Below are 25,984 nucleotides of genomic sequence, written 5' to 3' on the forward strand. Positions count from 1 at the left end.
CCGGAAGGGAGGGGCGGAGGCCACAGGGCTGGGAATTGCGGCTGAAGAGACAGGGGAGGGGGTTGAGAGGATGGCCTGAGAAAAGGCTACGAAGAAGAAAAAGGCGCCCCTTCTGGGCAGACGAATTAGAAGAAAATGGTGCCCTCCTTGGGCGGGGTAGGGTCCGAGTGAAGGGAGGAGGCAGAGAGGCACCTGTGTGGCCAGAGTGAGGGCGCCGCGCCCAGCCCTAGACTGGGAGCACCCATGGTGTGAGGGGAAGAAAGCGGCGCGACCACCCTCGAGCCCAAGGGAGTGAATTCGAGTGTGGTGCCCTTTATTCAAATAAAATCCTTTCCGAGCCCTTGCCGTCGCCAAGCAGCGTGCTCATTGCTAGGGACGGAGCGGGCAAGGAGCAGACACGGGGCCCGCCCTCGTGGAGTTGACACAGGTAACAAGCAAGTAAACAAATCATTATACGTGAGGAAGAGCGCGACGAAGGGCACGGGGGACTCAGAGGATAGCCGAGGGCAGGTACTCTAGTTAAGGGGACAAGGGAAGGCCGCTGTAAGGAGGTGGCATTGAGGTGTGACCTGAAAGATGAGAAGGAGCCACCCTTGAGAAGGGGGACTGGCGGGGCGGGAGGTCGGAAAGGGAATCCCTGGCGGAGGGAAAAGCACAGCCAAGAGTATTCCCCACCTCACGCTTTGTGCTGGGTGGTGGCTGAAACCTCACCTTTGAAAACCAGGCTGTGTTTTATTCTCGATAAAACTTGTCCGAATGCAAACGTTCAAAGTATGGTGATGCACACAAGCAGGTACACTTTTAAAAACATTTCATGCTGTAATAAATACAGATTCTCAGGAAGTTGCAAAGGCAGTGCAGAGAGGTTATAGGTACCCTCTACCCAGTTTCCCCCAATAGTTACGTCTTACTTACACGTAGTCTCAAAGCCAGGAAATTGACAGTGGCGCAAATGTATATATAGTTCTATGCCATTTTGCCTCAAGCATAGATTTGTACAACCACCACTACAGTCAAATACAGAGCTATTCCATCACCACAAATTTCTCCCTTTGGCCTTATAATATCTGACACTTTGTGGTGTTTGGGTAATTGAAATGGTAGACTTTCTCTCTAGTTTTAGGTCTGGAGCCTTGTGGTTGTCACGGTAGAAAGTGGAGCACACACGATTGTAACAGGTGTTAAGAGAGTGGCTGATCCTCGTTGCTTTGGGGTACAGACACTAGGGTGTGGTTCAAGGCTAATGCAGAGCTCTCAAGTTGATCTCCAGTCACGTGTGGGAAAGAACTGCTTATATTCCTGGGGGTGGAGTACAGCTTGTGCAGTCACTTGGTTTATAAGCCTTCTGGAGAAGATAAGGAGGGGGAATACAGTTATTTAATGATCCTTTCTCTCAATTATCCTGGAGAAAGTCCACAGCTTCATTTTTTCCATTCCACAACGAATAAGCCCCAGAGGCATGAACTTCCTGTTTATGCCGCGGTTCCCAGGAATGAGGAGCAAATGCACAGGCAGCTAATTAAAACTTTTAATAAAGGAGGGCTTGATTACAAATTGCATAATCAATTTGTGAAAAAGTATTTAGCTTGCATTTTTGCTGGAAAGGAAAATATTTCAAAATGAATTTAATGTTTGTACTCCTGCCTGCTGCCTTGATTCAATTCTCAAGGCAATTCCAACAGCATCACTTCTGGAGAATTAGAAAAGAGGCTTCACCCTTTGGGACAAAGACTTTGGTAAACACTTGTTGGCCCTGGTTTCAGATTGCATCAGTTCGGGAGCTAATTCCAGGCCCCAAACTGAGAACAAGATTTGACTTGATTTTTAGATTACTTTCAGAATAGATGGGAATTTACAGATTTAGATTTTAAAATGCTGAATTTCACTTGCCCATGAAACTGTTGTATTCTGGCTTTCTTATGCATATTCTGTATAAATGTATTGATTAAATGTACTTTAAAAATAAATATTATTGTATCACCCTCTCCCTTTGGGGGAATTTCTAGTCCTAAAATTTCTTCCAGTAGTGATTAGAAGGTAGAATGTTTTTTGAGAACTTTATGCTTTAAAAACTGAGACTTATTATATAAAATTACAAATAATTTGAAGAGAGAAAGAATTACTTCTCGTATCATTGCCTCTAACAGAACTATTATCATTTTGGTGAATTTTTCCTCTAGCTGTTATTTAAAGTATATTTGCATGTAAGTTAAAATCAGAGTATTTATTCCATATTTCTTTCATGTTTTATTTTGCTGTTATTTCCCTAGCATATGCAGGGTACCAAATTAAGTATTGATTGATGGTGACAGTGACGACATTAAGACATGGAGATGGGTTTGAGACAGACATGCACCATGAGTTCATAATTGAATAAGTCAGAAGGAAATTTAATTAGTCTTTTTCCTGTGTCCATGTAAGAAATGCTTTAAGAACAACAGAGGAAAGTCCATATTTATTTTCTTTTCCTTTAAATTATGATTCCAGGCTGTTCACAGTGACTGCAGTGAAATCAGCTAACCAAATGCTTTTGAGGGAACAGCAGTACCAGCAAGCTATGTCTGTTTGTGGCATTTTCAGCAGGATGGGTCTAACTAGGTTGATCTGTTTCTCTGTGTGGACTAATTCACATTTATTGTATTACAGCAGCATTTTTGTCTTCTTAACTCTTCTGTTCTTCAGGAAATTACTCCGGAACTGAATCATAGCAGGAATTTCACCAGTGGATTTTGTACCTTTGGGCTGTGGCAGCAGACCAATTACACCACAGCACTTGGTAAGAGCACTGGGTGTTTGTGTCCTCAGGTCTTATGAAAATAAAAAGCATTACTGAAACATTGGTGGTATTTAATAGAGTCATCTATGGCAAGAATTTTATTAATCTGCTTTATTTATCAGTTCACAAAGCAAATATTTATTGAACACCTATTATGTGCCAGGCATTGTTGCAGGTGCTTGGGATAAAACTATGAACAAAAAAGACAAAAATTCTTGCCCTCATGGAGTTTTCTTTCTGGTATTCCTTTCCACATGTATTAGTTTGCTAGGGTTTACATAACAAAGTACCAGAGACTGGGTGGCTTAAACATCAGAAGTATATTTTTTTTACACCACAGACTGGGCGGCTTAAACATCAGAAGTATATTTTTCTTACAGTTCTGGAAGTGAGAAGTCCAAGATCAAGGTTCAGCAGAGTTGGTTTCTTCTAACGGGCCTGAGGAAAGCATCTGTTCCGGGTCTCTCTCTTTGACTTGTAGATAACTGTCTTCTTCCTGTGTTTTCACATCGTCTTCTCTTTGTACACTTCTGTGTCCAAATTTCCTCTTCTTATAAGGGCACCAGTCGTATTGGATTAGGGCCCACCCTAATGACCTCATTTTAACTGAATTACCTCTTTAAAGACCCTACCTCCAAATACAGTCACATTCTAAGGTCCCAGGGTTTAGGATTTCGACATATGAATTTTGGGGGAACACAGTTCAGCTCATAATACCACATATGACTATGGTGTATTCAAATCTTTGTCCTGCTTGTTTTCTCATATTAATATCTCTGAGGTATTCAAAGTCATGTATGTTTCCCTGTTAAATGTATCCAGGTAACCTATAATTATGAGTGATTATTTTTCTAGACATGATTTATTTTTAATAAATACTGAAAGGAAAGTTCTTGGTTAGGAAGGATTACTCTGCTAGGAATGTTGCTCCATCTAGTGGCTGCTATATTCAACTACTTCTGTCAAAGTTATAAAAATGAATAAAGGGGCACTATGTTGGAGAAAGGGTTCTCTTTTCAACAGGCTATTATTCACAGGGCACTAAGGATTCATGATAAAAAATATTTTTTCCATCACTGTATGTGGAATGAAAGAGAGGTCTACATAATGACACTATTTTTAATAATTCAAGTAATATCAGTACCATCATTTACTATCACTACCAGTTACTGTTTATTTTTTATCTCCTTGAGGAAACTGAGGCTCGGTTTACTCCCTTGCCCAAGATCTCACAGATTATAAGTAGTGTTTGTTCCAAGTCTATATGACTTCAGAGTTTAAGCTCTTAATCATTCAGGATAAATAAAAAGAAACAAAAAGACTCAAACATTTTGTAATGCATTCCTAATAAGTGACACATCTAAGCATACACCTAAATGAATACTCACGTTTGTCTTCAATCTTGATATATACTTAACCTTTATCTTGAAATGATACTTTATTGTTCAGTGTTTGTATCGTCGTTGATGTGCTGTGTCAAAGTGTGTCTGTCTGTCCTAGATAATGAATTTATAAAGGACACAATCCACAACCAGGTCAGTATCTTATAGTTTATTTATTGCATACCTTGAATTACAGCGAACATTTAAAATAACTATTAAAAAGTTTGGATTTTTTTGGTAATTTTAAAGAATAATTTTTGTTTTTCTATTATACAAGTTGAATGGGGCAGCTAACTTGCCTGGAAACATCAGGAAATGCTTCTGCAGAAAGCTGAGTTCGGTAGGATAAATACAAGTTAGAAAAGGATGCCTTAGGAATACAGAGGAGCCCTTGTAACTGCATGGGAGTATGACAGAGTTTGACATTTTTGGGGAAATGTAAGTAGTCAGATATGCAGGGAGTGGGAGTGATAAGAGATGACAGTGGACTAAAAGGCATATGCCAAACTGAGAAGGAAATTATGAAGCCATAAGTTATGGAATATCTTAACAAGAGAGGTGGAATGAACCCTTCTTATCAAAAGATCATGTAATAGACAATCTGAATAGGCCTTTATCTATTAAAGAAATTGAATAAGTAATAATCTTCTAAAACAGAAAGTCCAGGCCCAGACGGGGTCACTGGTGATTTCTACCAAACATTTAAGAAAGAAATTATACCAATTCTCTACAGTCTCTTCCATAAGACAGAAGCAGAAGGAGTACTTCCTAACTCATTCTATGAGGCCAGGATTACTCTAATATCAAAATCAGACAATGACATTACATAAAAGAAAACTACAGACCAGTATCTCTCATGAACATAGGTGCAAAATTTCTCAACAAAATATTAGCAAATGGAATCCAACAATGTATAAAAGAATTATATACAGTTACATATAAAACAGTGTAACATTTGAAAATCAGTCAATGTAATCCATCACATCAACAGACTAAAGAAGAAAAGTCACATGATCCTATCAATAGATGCAGAAAAAGCATTTGACAAAATCCAATAGTCATTAATCATAAAAACTGAGTGAAGTAGGAATAGAGAGGACTTCCTCAACTTGATAAAGAACATGTACGAAAAACCTACAGTGAACATCATGCTTAATGGTGAGACACTAGAAGCTTTCCCACTAAGATCAGGAACAAGGCAACTCCTTTTCAACATCATATTGGAAGTTCTAGCTAATGAATAAGACAGGAAATGGAAGTAAAAGGTATACAGACTGGGAAGGGAGAAAATAAAACTGTCTTTGTTTGCAGAAGACATGACTGTCTATGTAGAAAGTCTGTACTTGTACTCTTACAGTATTATATAAGGAAGCAAAAGAAAGGAGGAAGTTAAACAAACGAAGAAAGGGCCCAGAACAAATAGCTTCACATTTAATAATGGTGTTTTCTTATGTAGTTAACAATTGATACATGAACGTAAGGTTATTAAAATGAATGATCCCAGTATATCATTTGTGGCTAGCTGAGCGTAAAATATCTTCTCACTATTCTTGAAAACTTTTTTCTTGGACTTTAAGACATAATGGCTTGGAGCTACTGGATACAGTTACTACATCATTGGGCATTTTATGGGTGCTATTTGTTTGTACACTGTATCTTTACTTTAAAAAACCTTTATTTAAAGAAGTTAACAGTGATCATTTCGATACTAGCCATTAAGTAATGCAAGCATAGTAATGTAGCATTTGATTATTGTGCCTTTGCTCCCCGTCTTTTTACAGTACTGCATTCCCGTAGGTCATGATAAGTAATCACTCATGTTATCTTTTTGCATATTGCCTAATCTTCGTTTATAGAATAGGCAAATGAGTGAGGCAAATAGAGGTGTGGTTAAGAGCACAGGCTCTGTGCCTCCATTGCCTGTGTTAGAATCCTTGTTCCACCATTTCCTAGCTCTCTGACCTTGGGCAAGTTATGGAAGAGTAAGTGAAATAATCCATGTAAAGTGCTCAGCACGTGCCTGGCACATAGTAAGCACTTCATAAGTGTTAGTGGTTACTAAAAGTAATTGTATATTACACAGACCTTATATACTATTTTTACTATTACAACAAACAATGACACCATGGATTTAAACTTAGGTAGCTCTGACCCTAAAGCTCCCTCGTTTCCCTCTATCAACACCGTCTCTGTAAAGTTTTAGTCATTGATGAAGACAGAACTGATTCTCTTTAAATTGCTTAGGCTCCGTGAAAGGTTTGCCAGTTTATCAGTCAAGATAAGAGTAGATTATGCTGCATTAACGAACAACTTCCATATTTCCATGATTTTTCACAAAAATCTTTATTTCTTACTCCCATTTCATGTCCTGGGATGACAGAGGCTTTTTCATCATAGTCACCCAGGGATCTCAGCTGATGGAGGCTCCATCTTAACATGTGCTTCCACCGCCACCAAGGGAGGGAAAAGGGGATATGGTGACTTGTGCACTGCCTCTTGAAGTCTTCTGCTTGGAAGTGACACATGCACTGATGCTTATATTTCATTGGCCAAAGCCAGTAACACAGCTAGGTCCAACTTCAAACGAGCGGGGGAAAGTGCAGTTTTCTGGGTTTAGGAAAGAGAGAATTAGACATCAGTGAGCAGCATTAATAACTACCATACCAACAATTTGAATTTTTTTCAGTTTCCTAAGTTGATATTTATCTTTTCAATTTCTAAATCTGCCCCCATCCTTTCTTATGTGTACAGATCTTCGTCAACTTATGATGGGGTTATGTTCCAATAAACCTAAGTTGAAATCATAAGTTGAAAATATTGTAAGTTGAAAATGCATTTAGTACATCTATCCTACTGAACATCATAGCCTAGCCTAGCCTACCTTAAACGTGCTCAGAACGCTTACATTAGCCTACAGTTGGGCTAAATCATCTCACACAAAGCTATTTTATAATACAGTGTTGACTGTCTCATGCGATCTATTGAATACTGTACTGACAGTGAAAAACAGTATGGTTGTCTGGGTACAGAATTTTTTTTTTTTTAATTATTTTAATTAATTAATTAATTTATTTTATGGCTGTGTTGGGTCTTCGTTTCTGTGCGAGGGCTTTCTCTAGTTGCGGCAAGCGGGGGCCACTCTTCATCGCGGTGCGCGGGCCTCTCACTCTCGCGGCCTCTCTTGTTGCGGAGCACAGGCTCCAGACGCGCAGGCTCAGTAGTTGTGGCTCACGGGCCTAGTTGCTCCGCGGCATGTGGGATCCTCCCAGACCAGGGCTCGAACCCGTGTCCCCTGCATTGGCAGGCAGATTCTGAACCACTGCGCCCCCAGGGAAGCCCCAGAATGGTTTTAAGTGTATCAGTTGTTTCCCCTCGTGACTGTGTGGCTGACGGGGAGCTGTGGCTGCCCGGCATCGAGAGAGAGTGTCGTCGCTAGCCTGGGAAAAGATCAAAACTCACGATTCAAAGTACAGTTTCTTCTGAATGCATATTTTCACGCCATTGTAAAGTCAAAAAATCATTAAGTTGAACCATTGTAAGTCAGGGACGTTTGTATAGATTCTTCAGGAAAAAGCCTAAGTATAGTTTCAGAGAAACACCTCTCTTTCAGAGAGGTATATCAGAGTTATCTGGAGACTTTTTCAAGATCATGTGCCCAAGGCCCACCCAAGAATGGAAATATCTATAGGTCAGGCTCTGGGTGTGTATCTTTTGAAAAAGCTCCCCAGATGGTTCTGGTTTGCTCCCTGTTGTGACTATGCAATTGTAAACTCATATTTGGTTTCAAGGGTTGTCCTTAAGACAGTTGGGAGGAAACAGAGCTGAAAGGGTCAGAAAGAGGAAGGCATCAGGAAGGCATTATGACTCAAGTGTAGCAGGGTTCTCAGCTCAGGCTGAAGCTGTGCTCACCTCACAAGTCAGTATATCTGGCTTCTGGCATGGGTAGATGACACCAGGGTTCCATTTACATAAAGGAACACCAATCCTCATGAGAAAGACCTCACCTTAAGTTAAGGGAGACTTGACCCTGCCCCAACTTTTTATTGAAAAAATTTTTTTCAGAAGATTAAAAGAATTTACCCACCACTTAATTCAATAAGTGCTAGCATTTTGCCATATTTGTTTTATTTATTTATCTTTTTTGACATCCACTGATGGTTGTTGCCTGAATCAATTATTTCATTGAGGGGCAGGGGGTGCCAAATGGTGATTTTCTGATTCTACCATTCTTTCTACATTTATTATCACTATCTAGCATTCTTCAATAAAGAGGAGCTTTCCTTTATCAACTGGAGATGAATTAAGTTTTTCCTAAAAAGGCAGAATAAATAAATGCTTAATTTTTTAAACTAGGGAAGATTTTTCAGGAACCTATGTTTGATTGAAGGACATCTGGCCAGCATTGTAGTGGACAGATGATCTGAGTATAGCAGAGGCTTATGCATTTAGTTCTACAGCCCAACTCTCAGACTCAGAATGATAGAGCATGGTAGCTAAAGTGGAAAATGGTGTAGGAATTATAGTGGCTGTAACACTGAGAACAGAAAGTGTCAGTAGCATCAGTTGCAAGGCTTGGGAAGTGTCAGAGGACAGGACCCATGGCACAGACATCGGCAGGTTCCATCAGGACTGGTACCTGTTGGTGGGTCCCAGTAGCTAGCTATAGTACCGCCGGTGGCCACGGCAGCTTGGCTGCTGTTTTGTTCATTAGCAACGCCAGGGAACATCAGCAGCAGAAGAGCAAATGGCGCCAACCAAGTGGGTAATCAAGAGGATTTTTCTGTAGAGCATCCATGAGGCAGCCACTGGGGCACCCAAAGCTGTTGCAGGGAAACTGGAGCTCTTGAAGTGCGGGTAGAGTCCGAATCTGAGTCAGAGACATACGGATTTGGGAGACTTACTACTTTACTCTTGGGCTGGTGTGACCTGGGGAAAAAGTGCTGCATCTTACCAAGAACAGAAAATGGTGAAGAAAGGGTTCTTTTTAGGCAAAGGAAACTCAAGGAATAAAGTGATGTATACAATTTGAAAAGCAGGAAGATGATGGCAGGTGGATTAGATTGAAAGAGAAAATCCAAAGATACCAGTTGACTAGTTGAAGGAAGCAGGAAATCCGTCGGTATTTCATGACAGGCTTAGGGAAGCTAACCTCTGGCAGAAGTCGGTAGTGCATGGATGGCTGAATGGCCAGTTTTCTGATCCACAAGTATATCTCTCTCCATTTGTTCAAATCTTCTTTTCTGCTTCTCAGTGCCATGTGATTTTTTAATGGTAAACACTGTTTCAATTAAAGAAAAATTAAAAGTTTATTCCCGATAGAATCCACATCCCCTGAAGAGTTAAAATGGTCTGAATATAAGGTTTCTTCTAATCTGTACTGAACATAGGGGTTGTGGTTACTAAAAGTTAGTCAAACCATATATAGGAAGTAAACTAATGATTGCTTTTTCCTTCCACTTTTAGGATTTTTCTTTTTTAAGGGAAGGCCGTTTTTTTTTTTTTTTTAACATCTTTATGGGAGTATAATTGCTTTACAATGGTGTGTTAGTTTCTGCTTTATAACAAAGTGAATCTGTTATACATACACATATGTTCCCATATCTCTTCCCTCTTGCGTCTCCCTCCCTCCCACCCTCCCTATCCCACCCCTCTAGGTGGTCACAAAGCACTGAGCTGATCTCCCTGTGCTATGCGGGGAAGGCCATTTTTATTAAACTTGTACATTTTACTTCTTTCTTCCTTTCAGAATCCTAATTTAAAAAACATGTTTCTGCTTACTTTAAAAAAACAAAGCAAAACAGAAAACAAACAAAGGAAACTATTAAACATTACTTTTGTGATCGGAAAGGAGACAATAGGATTCAACATAAGCTAAGAAAACTATACGTGGAGCAAAGAAATAAATCGAAGAGGAACCGACTCCCATCTAGGGCTAGACCATTTGCAAAGTGCACAGCCCTTCACTAAGAGAATTTCCAAAGCAAACCCATCCCGGGAGACCAGGGAGCAGCCCTCTTACCTTCTGGATTAACAAACAGACCAAAAGCCCTAATGATCGTGCAAATACAAACCAATCACTCTATTTGAAAAAGCACAGACGCGTTCAACACTTGTCTCCCCTCCCTTCCCAGATTCTCTTCATTAACGGGGGATTGAGGAGGGCAGCCCCTTGGCGACAGGGCATTCACAGGACGAAAGTGTTCTTCACCAGGAGCTCTTTGTCGCCCCCAGAACTCCACACGGTGCGGGGGGCGCGCTCCTGGTTCCTGCGCCCCACCCTGATCAGGCAGACCGCAGCGGCTCCCAGCAAGAGGATCGGGACCATCACGAACAGCCCTGCCAGGACCACCACTTTAGTGCGGGGCGGGGCAGGACACAACTGCTTGCCGAAGCAGCGCTGCATGCACTCCTCCTTGGAGAGGTAGCTGTTTTTATTGCCCGGCATCCGCTGCAGGTGAAGTTATCACAAGAGTTCTTCTCGGCATTAAAGTACCAGCGTGGGAAGGACGCGCGGCAAGCCCCAGGGACAGCCTTGGCGGCGCAGTGTTCTTCATAGTCGAAAATATCACTGGGCAGGTCATCAGAATCCTGCCTTCCGGGGACACTTGGGACAGAGGAATCCGCTCCATTCCTGGACAGATCATCGATGGTGTTCACTGTGACACCAGCGCACTTTGCAAGACACTCCTCCTTGGTCATGTAGTTATTGTCATTCCCTCCGCAGCCTCCGTACACAGACTGCTGGCAGGATCCCTCAGTGACATTGTACCGCCACTTAAGGATGGAGGCCCGGCATTTCCCCACACTCTTCGAAACTCGGCAAAAGTCTGTGCAGCTGTGTGTGGCTGGAGAAACACCTCACTCTTAGTAGATGCCCTTGCTTCCATGGACGCCACATTCTCCGTCAGCCGCCTCAGCGGGAGAGGAGCAGCGATGCCAGGAGGGCGAGAAGTGCCCAGTACCGCCTCAGCCCACACAGCTGCGCCGTGACGGGCTCCACCCCTAGGATTTTTTTTTTTTTAAATATAAAAACAAAGTGACTTTTTGTCACACTTCCCCTAAACATTGGTTTATCCATGGAGAAATGGAAACTTTTTCTACTGGAAGAAAGTAAGCTGAGAACTACTGCTGTGTTTGGTTCTATTTTTATTATTATTATTATTTTTTTAAAAAATTATTATTTATTTATTTATTCATTCTTGGCTGTGTTGGGTCTTCATTTCTGTGCGAGGGCTTTCTCTAGTTGCGGCGAGCGGGGGCCACTCTTCATCGCGGTGCGTGGGCCTCTCACTATCGTGGCCTCTCTTGTTGCGGAGCACAGGCTCCAGACACGCAGGCTCAGTAGTTGTGGCTCACGGGCCTAGTTGCTCCGCAGCATGTGGGATCTTCCCAGACCAGGGCTGGAACCCGCATCCCCTGCATCGGCAGGCAGGTTCTCAACCACTGCGCCACCAGGGAAGCCCCCTATTTTTATTATTTATTAATCAAATATACATAGACTGAAAGGAAAATGAAAAAACAAGCTATGCATTAAATCATGGCAAACAGTCTGTATTGTAATCTGCATTTCATAAAATTAAGGAGTGATTTTATACAAATCCCCTCAAAATTAATAAAATTAAATTATGCTTAGCATTCAACTAAGTGATTGTAATTCAGCATAGTGGAACTATCTTTTTTTACTATAAAAGCTACCATGTGTTTATGGAGTGGCAATACAGTAATTAGTAAAAGTGTTTGGTTTTGTCAGTGATTTTTTTCCCCTTGAGTGGAATTAATCAGTTTTTATACTCTGTAAGCAGTCATTGAATCATTCTTAGCTCTGTGTCAGCTAATTTAGTCAGGTGATGAAATCATCACAAGACTTTTTTGAGAACTCTAGACCTTCCAAAGTGGCAGAAAGTTAATTGTTGCCTCAACAGTACTAACAGGAGCAATGGGCATGCACAATTCTGTGGCTGCAAGGAAAGTGAGCAGCACAGTGGTGGTATTTAGTGGACTTCATGTTCAGAAGAAGCCTCCTCCCAGAATCCATCATGTAATCCTTAATTTAGAAGCAGGTGAACCACAGTACTAACCAGAGAGCAAGTGAAGTGCAGAAACAAGAGCCGAAGATGTTCTCTAAGTCTTTTTCTTAAAAATAAATTTATTTATTTATTTACTTTTGGCTGCGTTGGGTCTTCGTTGCTGCACACGGGCTTTTTCTCTAGTTGCAGTGAGCGGGGGCTACTGTTCGTTGCGGTGCGTGGGCTTCTCATTGCAGTGGCTTCTCTTTGTTGCAGAGCACGGGCTCTAGGCGCATGGGCTTCAGTAGTTGTGGCTCGCAGGCTCAGTAGTTGTGGCGCACGGGCTTAGTTGCCCCACAGCATGTGGGATCGTCCCAGGCCAGGGCTCGAATCCGTGTCCCCTGCATTGGCAGGCGGATTCTTAACCACTGCGCCACCAGGGAAGCCCTATGTTCTCTAAGTCTCGAAGTGATCTTAGGCAGTTTGTAAATTGGTGTATATTGTCTCCAGCATCCTTTCACTTCTCTTATCTGCTTCTCTTCTACTTCATAGTGCTTGGTGCTAACTACCCTAGATACCACACTGCCCCAGTCCATCCAAGCCTATCTTCTCCCGTCAAAGCTCTCTTTGCACCAAAATTACCTACATTCCTGTTTTGGAGAGTCTCTGATATTAGAAAAAAAGTAACTTTACTGTAGTGATTTGCCCTAATGAGTACATGGATTATTAATAGCCAACCTCTTAACATTTTCAGATATAATTGTTATTTTAAAGAAGAAAGCCTGTTCAAATGAATTTAAATTTGAAAGAATTTCTTTCATTATTAGGATGTAAAAAAAAAATTCAGGCCGTTTCAAGAGGGCATTTTTGGGGAGGGTAGGAGTGAAAGCAGTTTGGTTATCTCTTGGAGACCAGTTCTGCGTGTACTTAGAAACGTAAGCTATTCAGCCTTTCCACAGTTTTACTTCCCTATGTGAAGAGCCTATAAGTTCTTAAGCTCTCCGTTCTTTCACACTGTCTCTTTTGACGATGGTAGCAGGGATGTTGGTTTTATTGTATGAGTTGTTTGAAAAGTCTTTCCTGTACCTTGGTAACTAGGTTGCTAAGTATCTTTGTTATTAGGTCTCTGTCTTGAGAGACTTAGCTGAGGAGGAAAAACAGTTGAAGAAACATATGTAATAAGCACTTTAATAAAAAAGTTTCTTAGAGGAATTGACATTTGACTTTACTAATTAATTCAACAAATATTAACTAGGTGCCTGCTATGTGCCAAGTACAGCCTAGGTGCTGGGAATACAGTGATTAATAAGATAGGCTTGGTCCCCGGCTCCATGGGGCTTACTGTCTAGTGGTTCCAGACAGTGGGCTGCAGGCAACATGTCCTCAGGGAAATGGTTATTACATAGAGGTCAGACAAAATGCAGAGACTTTCTTTCATATTCCATGATGGTGAAGTGGCATTCCGTATGCAATGGAAAAATAGCCCATCAAGTTATCTTGTATGATTATATGGAACTATGTACTCACTGAGGAGGAAGCTCTGCGGAATCAGACAGCTGTTGTCATAGTTCACGTTAAAGGGGAACAGGTGTGATTGAACCATGATGGGTGCCTTTAATCGCATGGGGTAATTTAAAGCAAGCAGGTGACATACTCAAATTGCAAAAGTGTTGCCTTAATGGAATAAAACTCAAAAGACTTTATGAGATAGTGTTGTAAAAATCTCTTATTGCTTGTAGTCATAGGGCTGAGGTAACTGAAAACCAAATTCAGAGACTGATTCTGTGATTTGGTAAATTATATTAGTATGTGAATCCACATACTTTGCCAAGCATTTTATATGAATGTCAGGGTAAGCTAGATTAGGGAAGAGTGGGGTCTTGACAAATGGAATAGCAGTATATGAGAGACATCAGGGCTTAGAGAACCCCAAACTCCTAGATTTATCTAAAACAGACTTCTTAGCTGTGGCGCTATGAACATTTTGGAATGGATTATTTTGCTCTGGGGGGCTGCCCTGTGCATTGTGAGATGTTTAGTAGCATCCCTGGCCTCTATCTACCAGATGCCAGTAGAACCCCATCCCTGAGTCATGGCGATCAAAAATGTCTCCAGATATTGCCAAATGCCTGCCCCCCAGGTGAGGCAAGGGAGGAAATTGCCTCTGGTGTGAGAAGCGTTGGATAAGTGTTACCTGTTGTGCAAACCTCGCCTAAGGAAACCATGACTCATTGAGGGAGAAAACTGAGAAGTCATCTCATGCTCCATCTCTCATTATTGCTTATCTGGTAATTCAAACTTAACGTTTTGTTTAAATCATATTAAACATTTTATAAAACTAAAACAAATTACTAATTCTAGAATTAGTATCCATCTGTCAGTGTAAAATACATAGCTTGCTTCATACTTGTTATATCTAGACATATATACACACAGACTTAAGAGTAATATGAATTATTTAATATTACAAAGTGTTTCTCAGTTGCTATGTATAATGGTATTGAATAGTATGCTAATTAGTGCATATCACTGGATACTCCAGCTAGAATTTGAAGTGAAATTTAAAAAAATGGACATCCGACACTCTGAGACTTTAATATGCAAGTATCTATTTCATCTGTGCTCTCAGAGAGAAAGATTTGTCAAACTAATTAATTTGTATTTTCTCTTACGGAAGTGCTTCTGCTGTTCATATTCCTTCTGTAGCAAAGTCTGTGTTTGACAGCAGAAGCACAACCCACACTCCTATACAGCATTCAGGGACAGTCACCTTTTATTTAGAGGAGAAAGGAGGACAAGAGCAAGCGATGAGGAGAAGCATCTCCAAATGAAGTTAGTGTCACAAAAGGGACACATTTAAGGTTATAGATTGCACTGTGCCAGCATTGGGTGCTGGGCCTTGATTGATAACGATACCCGTGTGTTCTTTCATGAATTTATTCTCTCCATCTCTCTGATTCATAGGGCTCTCTAACAAGTGGGGCCCAGGCACTCGGTTCTAAGGCTAGCGTTGGGTCTTATCATTCAGTGTGCACAGCTTAGGTCCTGCTCCTGTTTCCCAGTAGGGTACCTGCACCACAGCTGTTCAGTTATTCTGCATTTACCAGTTCCAGTCTTCTGCAGGAAGAGTTAATGCCATGAGGGAGGGGAAGTAGAGCTCTATCTCCTTTTCTCCCTTTTATATTTTTATATCTTTTTATTTTGAAATTTTAGATTTACAAAAAAGTTGCAAAGATAGTATGAAGTACCTGTACACACTTCCCCAAGCTTCCCCAAAAGGTAACATCTTCCATAATCAAGCTGCATTTACCAAAACTAAGAAATTAACATGAGTACAATAGTGTTGACAAAACCACAGACTTTATTTGGAGTTTACCAGTTTTTTCACTGATGCCCTTCTCTGTTTCAGGAGATTACACTGCATTCAATCATCGTGATCCCTTAGTCTCCAAGCTGTGACAGTTTTTTGGTCTTTCCTTGTCTTTTGTGACCTTGGCAATTTTGAAGAGTACAGGTCAGGTATTGTAGGCTGCCCCTCTATTTGGGTTTGCCTGATGTTTGGGTTTGTCATGATTACATCAGGAATATGGATTTGGGGGAAGAATGCCACAGAGATGAACTGCCCTTTTCACTGCATCGTATCAGGAGAACATGACACCAACATGACTTGTGACTGGTGATCTTAAACTTGAGTGCTCACTTGGCTAAGGTGGTGTCTCTGGGTTCTCTCGTTAACTGTGTCTCTCTTTCCATACCCTAGTCTTTAGAAGAAAGTCGCTAAGCCCAGCCCACACTCAAGGGATGGGGAATGTACTTTATTTTTTTAAATTAATTTTTATTGGAGTATAGTTGCTTTACAATGTTGTGTTAGTTTCTATTGTACAGCAAAATGAATCAGCTATACATATAAATATATCCCCTCTTTTTTGGATTTCCTTCCCATTTAGGTCACCACAATGCATTAAGAAGAATTCCCAGTGCTATACAGTATGTTCTCATTAATTATCTATTTTATACATAGTATCAATAGTGTATATGTATCTCAGCCATAAAAGGGAACGAAATTGGGTCATTTGTATAGACGTGGATGGACCTAGAGAGTGTCATACAGAGTGAAGTAAGTCAGAAAGAGAAAAACAAATATCGTATATTAATGCACATATGTAGAATCTAGAAAAATGCTATAGATGATCTTATTTGCAAAGCAGAAATAGAGACACAGATGTAGAGAACAAATGTACAGATACCAAGGGGGAAGGGGGGGTGGGAGGAATTGGGAGATTGGGAATGTATTTTTTTTTAAAATTATTTAATTATTTATTTATTTATGGCTGCATTGGGTCTTCGTTTCTGTGCGAGGGCTATCTCTTGTTGCGGCAAGTGGGGACCACTCTTCATCGCGGTGCGCGGGCCTCTCACTATCGTGGCCTCTCTTGTTGTGGAGCACAGGCTCCAGACGCGCAGGCTCAGTAATTGTGGCTCACGGGCCTAGTTGCTCCGCGGTATGTGGGATCTTCCCAGACCAGGGCTCGAACCCGTGTCCCCTGCATTGGCAGGCAGATTCTGAACCACTGCGCCACCAGGGAAGCCCGGGAATGTATTTTAAAACTGCATTCTATCAGTCCTTATTTACTATCCCTTCTTACCCTGCCCCCCTCCCCCAACTTCCAAAAGTCCACTTAGTTCCTGAGCCTTTGGAAGATTCTGTGATATACATCAATTTAGTTCTTGGTTTTCCCCACTATATCCTAAGTCACTTTTCCACATTCCAGCCTTAATATTTTGTTGCTATTGTCTCCTCTTCTCTTCTCTCTGGATTTATAGGTTTGTGAGTTAAAAAAAAAATCCCTCTACCGTACTTTCAGTGGAGTTTCAGAGGAAGTAAAATTGAATTATTATACTCAATCTGCCATCTTTATCTGGAAGCCTCGGGGGAAACAATTTTTAATCATCAATACTGACACTTAATCTGCATTATTTGCCATTTCTGTTTGTCATAATTCTACCATTGATATAATCCATAGAATCACTGAATGCTTTTTTTTGGTACCATTGTTGTGTTTCATAAAACATTGTGATCAGTCAAGAAACTCAGTTCACAGCTAGAGAAGTAAGGCTTCTAGTATTGGTTGGTGTGATTGGCCCTGATTATCAAAGGGTTACTGTATTAGGGTTACAGTATTAGGGTTAGTATTATAAAGCTAGCAGAGTTGGATGCTTTCTTTTACATGCCCAGTTATTAAGTTTAACAAAAAACAAGGCAGGCTTAGACACCTCAGGAATCAAAGGTGTCTAAGGGTCAGTTGACTAGGCAAAGAACTTTAACTGACTTACACTAGCCAAAGGCAACCAAAGCTTGAATTGATGGAGGAAGGGAGTTAACATATCCACTATGGCTTCTTGACCATTTGTGTAAATGAGGACTGTAGCTCTCCACGTATTTGCTCTCCTTCTCTCTCCCTCCCTTGGCTTTCACCTTTCCTCTAATTTTTTTAAAGAATTTTAAAGAGCAGTTTTAGGTTTATGATAAAATTAAGAAGAAGGTACAGAGATTTCCCATATACAGGCATACCTTGTTTTATTGTGCTTTGCTTTATAGTGCTTGCAGATACTGTGTTTTTTTACAATTGAAGGTCTATGGCAACCCTGCATCAAGCAAGTCTGTTGGTGCCATTTTTTCCAACAGCATTTGTTCACCTAATATCTCTGTGTCAATTTTGGTAATTATTGCAATATTTCAAACTTTTTCATTATTATTACATTTGTTATGGTGATCTGTGATCAGTGATCCTTGATGTTAGTATTGTGTAATAGTTATTTGGGGGAGCCATTAACCATGCCCATATAAGATGGTGAACTTAATTGATAAATGCTGTGTGTATTCTGACTGCTCCACCGACTGGCTGTTCCCCCATCTCTCTCCCTCTCCTCAGGCCTCCCTATTCCCTGAGACACAACAATATTGAAATTCGGCCAGTTAGTAACTTCACAGTGGTCTCTAAGTGTTCAAGTAAAAGGAAGGGTTGCACACCTCTTACTTTAAATCAAAAACAAGAAATGATTAACCTTAGTGAGGAAGGCACGTTGAAACTAAGATAGGCCAAAAGCTAGGCCTCTTGCACCAGTTGGCCAAGTTGTGAATGCAAAGGAAGTGTTCTTGAAGGAAATTAAAAGTGCTATTCCAGTGAACACACAAATGATAAGAAAGTGAAACAGCCTTATTGTTGATGTGGAGAAAGCTTTAGTGGTCTGGATAGAAGATTGAACCAGCCATAACATTCCCTTAAGCCAAAGCCTAATCCAGAGCAAGGTCCTAACTCTTCAATTCAATGAAGGCTGAGAGGTGAGAAAGCTACAGAAGAAAAGTTTGAAGCTAGCAGAGGCTGGTTCATGAGATTTAAGGAAAGAAGCCATCACTATAACATAAAAGTACAAGGTGAGGCAGCAAGTGTTGACATAGAAGCTGCATGCAGCAAGTTTTCCAGAAGATCTAGCTAAGATAATTAATGAACGTGGCTACACTAAACAACAGATTTTCAGTGTCAACAAAACAGCCTTATATTGGAAAAAGATGCCATCTAGGACTTTCATAGCTAGAGTGGAGAAGTCAATGCCTAGCTTCAAAGGACAGACTGACTCTCATGTTAGGGGCTAATGCAGCTGGTGACTTGAAGTTGAAGCCAGTGCTCATTTACCATTTTGAAAATCATAGGGCCTCCCGGAATTCTGCTAAATCTACTCTGCCTGTGCTGTATAAATGAAACAACAAATACCAGATGACAGCACATCTGTTTACAACATGGGTTACTAAATATTTTAACCCCACGGTTGAGACCTACTGCTCAGAAAAAAGGATTCCTTTAAAAATATTACTGCTCATTGGCAATGCACCTGGTCACCCAAGAGCTCTGATGGAGATGTACAATGAGATTAAGGTTGTTTTCATGCCTGCTAACACAACTTCCACTCTGCAGCCCATGATTAAAGAGTAATTTCAACTTTTAAGTCTTGTTATTTAAGAAAGGCTTAATTTTCAGAAGGCTATAGCTGCCATAGATAGATATTCCTCTGATGGATCTGGAAAAGTAAATTGAAAACCTTCTTGAAAGGATTCACCATTCTAGATGCCATTAAAAACATTCATGATTCATGGGAACCGGTCAAAATATCAACATGAACAGGAGTTTGGAAGAAGTTGATTCCAACACTCATGGATGATTTTGAGGGTTCAAGACTTCAGTGGAGGAAGAAACTGCAGAGGTGGTGGACATAGCAAGAGAACTAGAAGTAGAAGTGCAGCCTGAGGATGTGACTGAATTGCTGCAATCTCATGATAAAACTTTAATGGATGAGGAGTTGCTTCTTATGGATGAGCAAAGAAATTGGCTTCTTGAGATGGAATCTACTCCTGGTAATGATGTTGTGATCATGGTTGAAAGACAACAAAGGATTTAGAATATTACATAAGCTTAATTGATAAAACAGCAGCAGGGTTTGAGAGAATTGGCTCCAATTTTGAAAGAAGTTCTACTGTGGGTAAAATGCTATCAAACAGCATTCATTGCAGCCTATAGAGAAATTGTTCATCAAAGGAAAAGTCAATTGATGTGACAAACGTCACTGTTGTCTTATTTTAAGAAATTGCCACTCCAACCTTCAGCAACCATCACCTCGATCAGTCAGCAGCCATCAACACTGAGGCAAGACCCTCCACCAGCAAAAAGATTACGACTCGCTGAAGGCTCAGATGATGGTTAGCATTTTTTCTTTAGCAATAATGTATTTTTAAATCAAGGTATGTACATTGCTTTTTTAGACATAATGCTATCGCACACTTAATAGACTATAGTACAGAGTAAACATGACTTTTCTATGCAATGGGAAAACTAAAAAATTCATGTGACTTGCTTCATTGCGATATTTGCTTTATTGCAGTCGTCTGGATCTGAACCCACAACATCTCTGACGTGTGCCTGTACTCCCTACCCCAACATACGCACAGCCTCCACCATGATCAACATCACTCACCAGAATGGTACCTTTGTTATCAAGGATAAGCCTACACTGACACATCATAATCCCCCAAAGTCCATAGATTACCTCAGGATTCTCTCTTGGTGTACATTCTGTGGGTTTGGACAAATGTATAATGACATGTATCCATCATTATTATATCATCCAGAGTATTTTCACTGCCCTAAACATCCTCTGGGCTCCACATATTCATCCCTCCCTCCCAGCCCCTGACAGCCACTGATCTTTTTCTTGTCTCCATAGTTTTGCCTTTTTCCAGAATGCAAAGTAGTTGAAATTATACAATATGTAGTCTTTTCTCATCTTTCATTTTCCTATAATTTTATATAAAGTGTTTTGATATTGGTTATGTTTATCATTTAGTGACTAGGTTGCAGTTTTTTCCTTTTTATGCATTTTAATAATTTTTATTACTTTTTCAATAGGTAATGCATCTTTGTGGCTCAAAAACTAAAACAACATAAAGAGTATATATTGAAAATTCTCCCTCCTGTCTCTGTCTGCCTTGTTCTTCCTTGCCCTACCCCCATTAGTAACTGGTTTTATTATTTTTCTTGTGTGTATTTTTGGTGTTTCTTTATGTAAGTACAAACATATTCTTATTCTTCTCCTTCTTACACAAAAGATAACATACTATTTAAATTGTTCTGTGCTCTGCTTTCTTCACTGAATAATATGCATTGGTATATAGAAAGTTTCTTGTTCTTTTTTACAGCTCCGTGGTTGTCCCAATGTTTGTTTAATCAGTTCCCTATAGGAAATGGGGTTTGTTTCTCCTTTTTGGCATTGCAAACAACACTGCAATAAATAACCTGCTACAAACCTCATTTTGTGGGACTTCCCTGGTGGCGCAGTGGTTAAGAATCTGCCTGCCAACTCAGGGGACATGGGTTCGAGCCCTGGTCCAGGAAGATTCCCACATGCTGTGGAGCAACTAAGCCCGTGCACCACAACTACTGAGCCTGTGCTCTAGAGCCCACAAGCCACAAATACTGAGCCCTTGCGCCACAACTACTGAAGCCCGCGCAGCTAGAGACCGTGCTCCGCAACAAGAGAAGCCCGCACACCACAATGAAGACCCAATGCAGCCAAAAATAAATAAATTTATAAAAAACAACAGCAACAAAAACAAAAACCCTAATTTTGTAAGTGGGTAGGTATATTTGTACCTAAATACCCAGAAGTTGGAGCGTTGCAGAATATTGACTTAGTATTACAGTGGATCTGGAGTGGGATTAGCTGTCATCTACAGGGACAGGGACAACCAGAAAAATAGCACCCACTTCTAGTATTTACAACAGAGAAAATGTAATGCAGGGAAGTGGTTACCAGGTGATAGAAGAGCTGAGAGCCTAACTGAGAAAGTGAAGCAGAAGAGCCACAGCTTGTAGCGTGGAGAGACATAAATGAAAAACCCGTGTTACTGAATCCCAGAGCTGCGGGTCATCTGTTGGAGACCAGGACCTCTAAGGATCTGTCTAGTGGGAGCTGGGTCCACTAAGGAGGTGCAGTCCCTGCCAAAGAAGTGCCTGAATTAGAAGAGAGAGGAGAGAAATGTCCTGGCGTATTCCTTCCCTCCCTGTCTTCCAGTCTTTCAGAAATCAGCTGATAGTGAGTTTGGGTATCACAGTTAACAGAGGTCAGCCCCTTGCAGTCCAGAGCAGTGCAGCAGAAGGGCAAAGAATGGATTTGAGGACAAGCAGTTTCAGAATCTAAATAGCCAGCCCTTTTGCTACTCAGCATTTAAGTTCACCCTTCTGCCCATGTTTAATACCTTCATACTTCTGCCTGTCATACAGTGACACTCTCCCTTTCTCCCCAGACGAGAAGAGAGACTCAAAGTCCCATTAGTCATTGTCTCCTTCTAATGTTCAGGATCTACTGGTGAGCCTCACTCTACTCCAGCAGCTCCAGATGTGACTTTTTGTGACCTGGTGACCTATGAACTAAATTGTAAATTAAGTTCCACCACCACTCCATACAAAACTGCAGGAGAGGGGCTTCCCTGGTGGCACAGTGGTTAAGAGTCTGCCTGCCAATGCAAGGGACACGGGTTCGAGCCCTGGCCCGGGAAGATCCCACATGCCGCGGAGCAACTAGGCCCATGTGCCACAACTACTGAGCCTGTGCTCAAGAGCCCGCAAGCCACAACTACTGAGCCCACGTGCCACAACTACTGAGCCCACGTGCCACAACTACTGAAGCCTGCATGCCTAGAGCCCGTGCTCCGCAACAAGAGAAGCCACGACAATGAGAAGCCCGCGTACCGCAACGAAGAGTAGCCCCCTCTCGCCACAACTAGAGAAAGCCTGTGCGCAGCAACGAAGACCCCATGCAGCCAAAAATAAAAACAAACAAATAAATTAATTAATTAAAAAAAAAACTGCAGGAGAAGGGGAAGGGGGAAAAGTAGAAATCATTGGTTAGTAGGTACATAACAAAAATATGCATTAGTGCTATCATCCTTATTGCTGTATAAAGTCACAAGGTCATAGTTGATATTTATCACTTCCCTCTTTTACTTCTTATTCCATATTTCCTTTGTTTTTAGCTAGCACTTCAGGTGGTTAGTGTTCTTTACTTGGCAGGTGACTGTATCAGTCAGGATATAGTCACAACAACAGAAAACACCCTTGGCATTTCAACAGAGAGAATTTAATATAAGGAATTAGTTAAGCAGTTTTGGAGAACTGAAACGGCAAAAAAGGGGCTACTGAGCTAACCCAGAGATAGGAACTCTATGATGAAGCTGTCACTCCTGGGGTTGGGGGGACAAAAGGAAGCTTGAAGGAGAGGATCCTGAGACCTCCGAGGTGGTCTCAATAGCTGACTATTGCTGATATCTTTGATTAGACATGATGAGGCTGGTTCTAGGAGTGCCCCCCGCAAGCTGAACACTGTAATTGATAACCACTTGTCAGGAAAGGAGTGCATCCTTTCTCCCTCCTCTTCCTTGCAGGAAGTTAACTGGCAACGTAGAAATACAGTTCTCATAGTCCCAACCTAGCGTCACAAAGCAGAGTATAAAGGTGTGGGTTTGAACTGAGAGACAGTGGTGTAGTAACTGCGACAGCGCATCACTTTACCTATTCAATATCCACATACAACTTTCTACATATATTTCAACTTCCTGTACAGCAATAACACATTTCAGCTTTTTTTTAGCAAGATACAACTGTCCTTTGTAGAAATAGGCACTCTCACCTTTTCCACAAAAAGAAAAGGTCGCAAATGTCATTTTATTGATCTTTGAATGATGTCAGTTACTCCTCAAGTTCAGTTAGAGTCCCTCTAGAATATCCTGCAAGCTCAAGATGAAACTGTGAAGTTAACCACTGCCGTTATTCTTACATTGCGAAAGAAGAAAAAATTAGTTTGTATATACACAAATACATAAACACACATGTATACAGACATACAGTAAGCAAAAAAGAAACTAATGTTTAGATATTAGTCCTTTCTTCTCTCTGGTCATGAGCCTGTAGTTAATACTTGTAACTTCCTTCTTCCCCTACTCATTCTATATTTCCTTTACTCTGAGCCAGCACCTGTACCAGGTGGTGTGATCCAAAGCTTCATTCCTGAAGGCGCTGGATCTTCAGTGGTCTTGTCTTGTCTTGGTTACTGTAGTTTCCCACTAACTTTTGCAGTGAGAATATAAAGGAGAAAATGAATATAGGTGACAAAAGGGAGATAGAATTGACCGATGTGGCAACTGATGACGTGGGTGGGAGGAGAGAACAAAATATGTGCATTAAAAATTTTACACAGGTGTGACACAGTTCTGGTTTGAGTTTGAGTGGAGTGAGATCTGGGATTAACGTAGGGTTACCAACTGTCCTGGTTTGCCCCAGAGTGAGGGATTTCCTAGAACGTGAAACTTCCTGCATTAAAACAGGGAAAGGCCCTGGAAAACCGGAATGAGTTGGTCACCACAACCTAATATGAACTGGCAAAGACTGATTAGTGACAGTAGCTTCTTGGCATGAGCACTGAGTCACCTTCTGGGATAACCAGTCTTTAGGGAGTGAGCAGTCAAGATGTGCTAAAGTTGTCCCAGTAAGAGAGCCTTTAACTGGTGCAGGGAAATGGTGATTCTTAAGACTCCATGGTAGCTGTCATTCAAATCCATCCCCAACCCTTGGAACCCATGGATCCAATGTGAGTTCTAGGGAGAGAGGAGGTTGGGGGTAAATATCTGTGACACCTCCCCCCACAACAGAGTGTGACCCAGAGGGGACAGATTCTTTCTCACCACAGACCACCCACAGCTCTGGAAACTTGAAGGCTCTAGTGCATTAATGACTTCAGTTGCAGGTGGGTTGGGAGGTTACAAGGGTTGGAGAGGAGGAACTTGGTAACACGGACTGGCACACGGAAGCACTGAAATCCTCAACAGGGCAGAATAACATTTATGCAGGTGGGGTATAAATCAGTGAAATTTGAGTTATTACAGCAAAACATAACATCTGCAGGCTGGGGTGTGGGAGGCCAGAGGAAGCTTGGCAACACTTAGGCTTTTCTTGAAGCAACTCCAGTCCAGAGGAAAGGATTAGGTTACTTTCTTGTAATATTGTGTCATCTAGTGTTAATTTTCATATACCCCTTTGTCCTAGTTAGATGCTTAAAAAGAAGCAAATGAATTAAGAATCTGAAGACAGTTTCCAAAGTCATCAGTCACGTTTATTTCATGCCCATCAGTTCTTTTGTTTATTTGACAAATACTGATTGAATACTTTCTATATGCCAGTTACTTTTCTAGGCATTGAGATTACAGCTGTAAACAAAATGGACAAAAACCCTGAACTCATGGAAGCTTACATTTTTGTGGGGAGAAAGACAATAAATAAGATAAATAAGTAAAATACAATATATAGTATGCTATATAGTTATAAATGGTAAAGAGAAAAAATAAGGAAGGAAGAATTAAGTTTAAAATTTTGGAGCGAGGGGACTCTATAATTTTAGACCAGGTGATCAGGGAGGCCTGACTGAGAAGATGACCTGTGAGTAAAAAACAGAGATAGTGAGGGAGTATTCCAGGCACAGGGAATGGTGCAAAGGCCCTGAGGTAGAAGCATGCCTGGTGAGTTCAAGGAACAGTGGGGAGGAGTAGACTGAACTAGGGGGACAGTATTAGGAGATGAGGACCTTCGGGATCACAGCAAGGAGTATCACATTTATTCTGAATAAGATGGGAAATCAAAGTTTTGAGCAGGGGCATGGTCTTATGCACAATTTAATATTATCACCCTGGCTGCTGTGTTGAGAACAGACTGAAAGGAGGCAAGGGCAGAGGAGAGTGGTCAAGCTGGTGGAGTAGAAGGACCCTGAGCTCACCTCCTCTCATTAGCACACCAAAATCACAACCATCTGCAGAATAACCATGGTTGAAAAAGTCTGAAACCTGCCAGAAAAGATTTTCTACAACTAAAGACATAAAAGAAGGAACCACAATGAGACCAGTAGGAGGAGCGGATATGTGATATAATAAAATTTCATACCCCACAGGTGGGCAACCCACAAACTGGAGAAAAATTATATTACAGAGGTTCTCCTGTGGGAGAACCATGTCAGGTCCCCCAGCCTGAGAGTCCAGCACTGGGAAGGGGAGCCATCAGAACATTTGGTGTGAAGGCCAGTGTGCCTTGATTGCAAGAGCTCCACAGGACTGGGGGAAATAGAGACTTTACTCTTAAAGGGAGCACACAAAATCTCACATGCACCAGGACCAAGGGCAAAAGCAGTAATTTCATAGAAGCCTGAGCCAGGTCTACCTTCTGGTC

The 25,984-nt window shown here is 41.3% G+C and overlaps 1 long non-coding RNA gene and 1 pseudogene across 3 annotated transcripts; one reads left to right on the forward strand and one right to left on the reverse strand.

Annotated features, from left to right (window-relative positions):
* The first annotated feature begins 9 nt into the window (after nucleotides 1-9).
* On the forward strand, nucleotides 10-24,807 carry LOC309633440. Of its 2 annotated transcripts, XR_014247522.1 has the most exons (3): nucleotides 10-2,776; nucleotides 3,157-3,236; nucleotides 20,624-24,807. It is a non-coding gene; the product is annotated as an uncharacterized lncRNA (long non-coding RNA). The 2 variants fall into 2 exon arrangements; XR_014247523.1 differs by lacking the exon at nucleotides 20,624-24,807 and having other exon boundaries at nucleotides 3,157-4,392.
* On the reverse strand, nucleotides 6,891-11,306 carry LOC309633435 (kunitz-type protease inhibitor 2-like; annotated as a pseudogene). Its single transcript has 2 exons — nucleotides 11,055-11,306; nucleotides 6,891-11,003 (listed from the first exon to the last, which is right to left on the reverse strand). The product of its transcript is annotated as a kunitz-type protease inhibitor 2-like (transcript).
* Nucleotides 24,808-25,984: the final 1,177 nt, after the last annotated feature.

Source organism: Balaenoptera borealis (assembly GCF_965194805.1).
Source record: "Balaenoptera borealis genome assembly, chromosome: 8".
Lineage (NCBI taxonomy): Eukaryota > Metazoa > Chordata > Mammalia > Artiodactyla > Balaenopteridae > Balaenoptera > Balaenoptera borealis.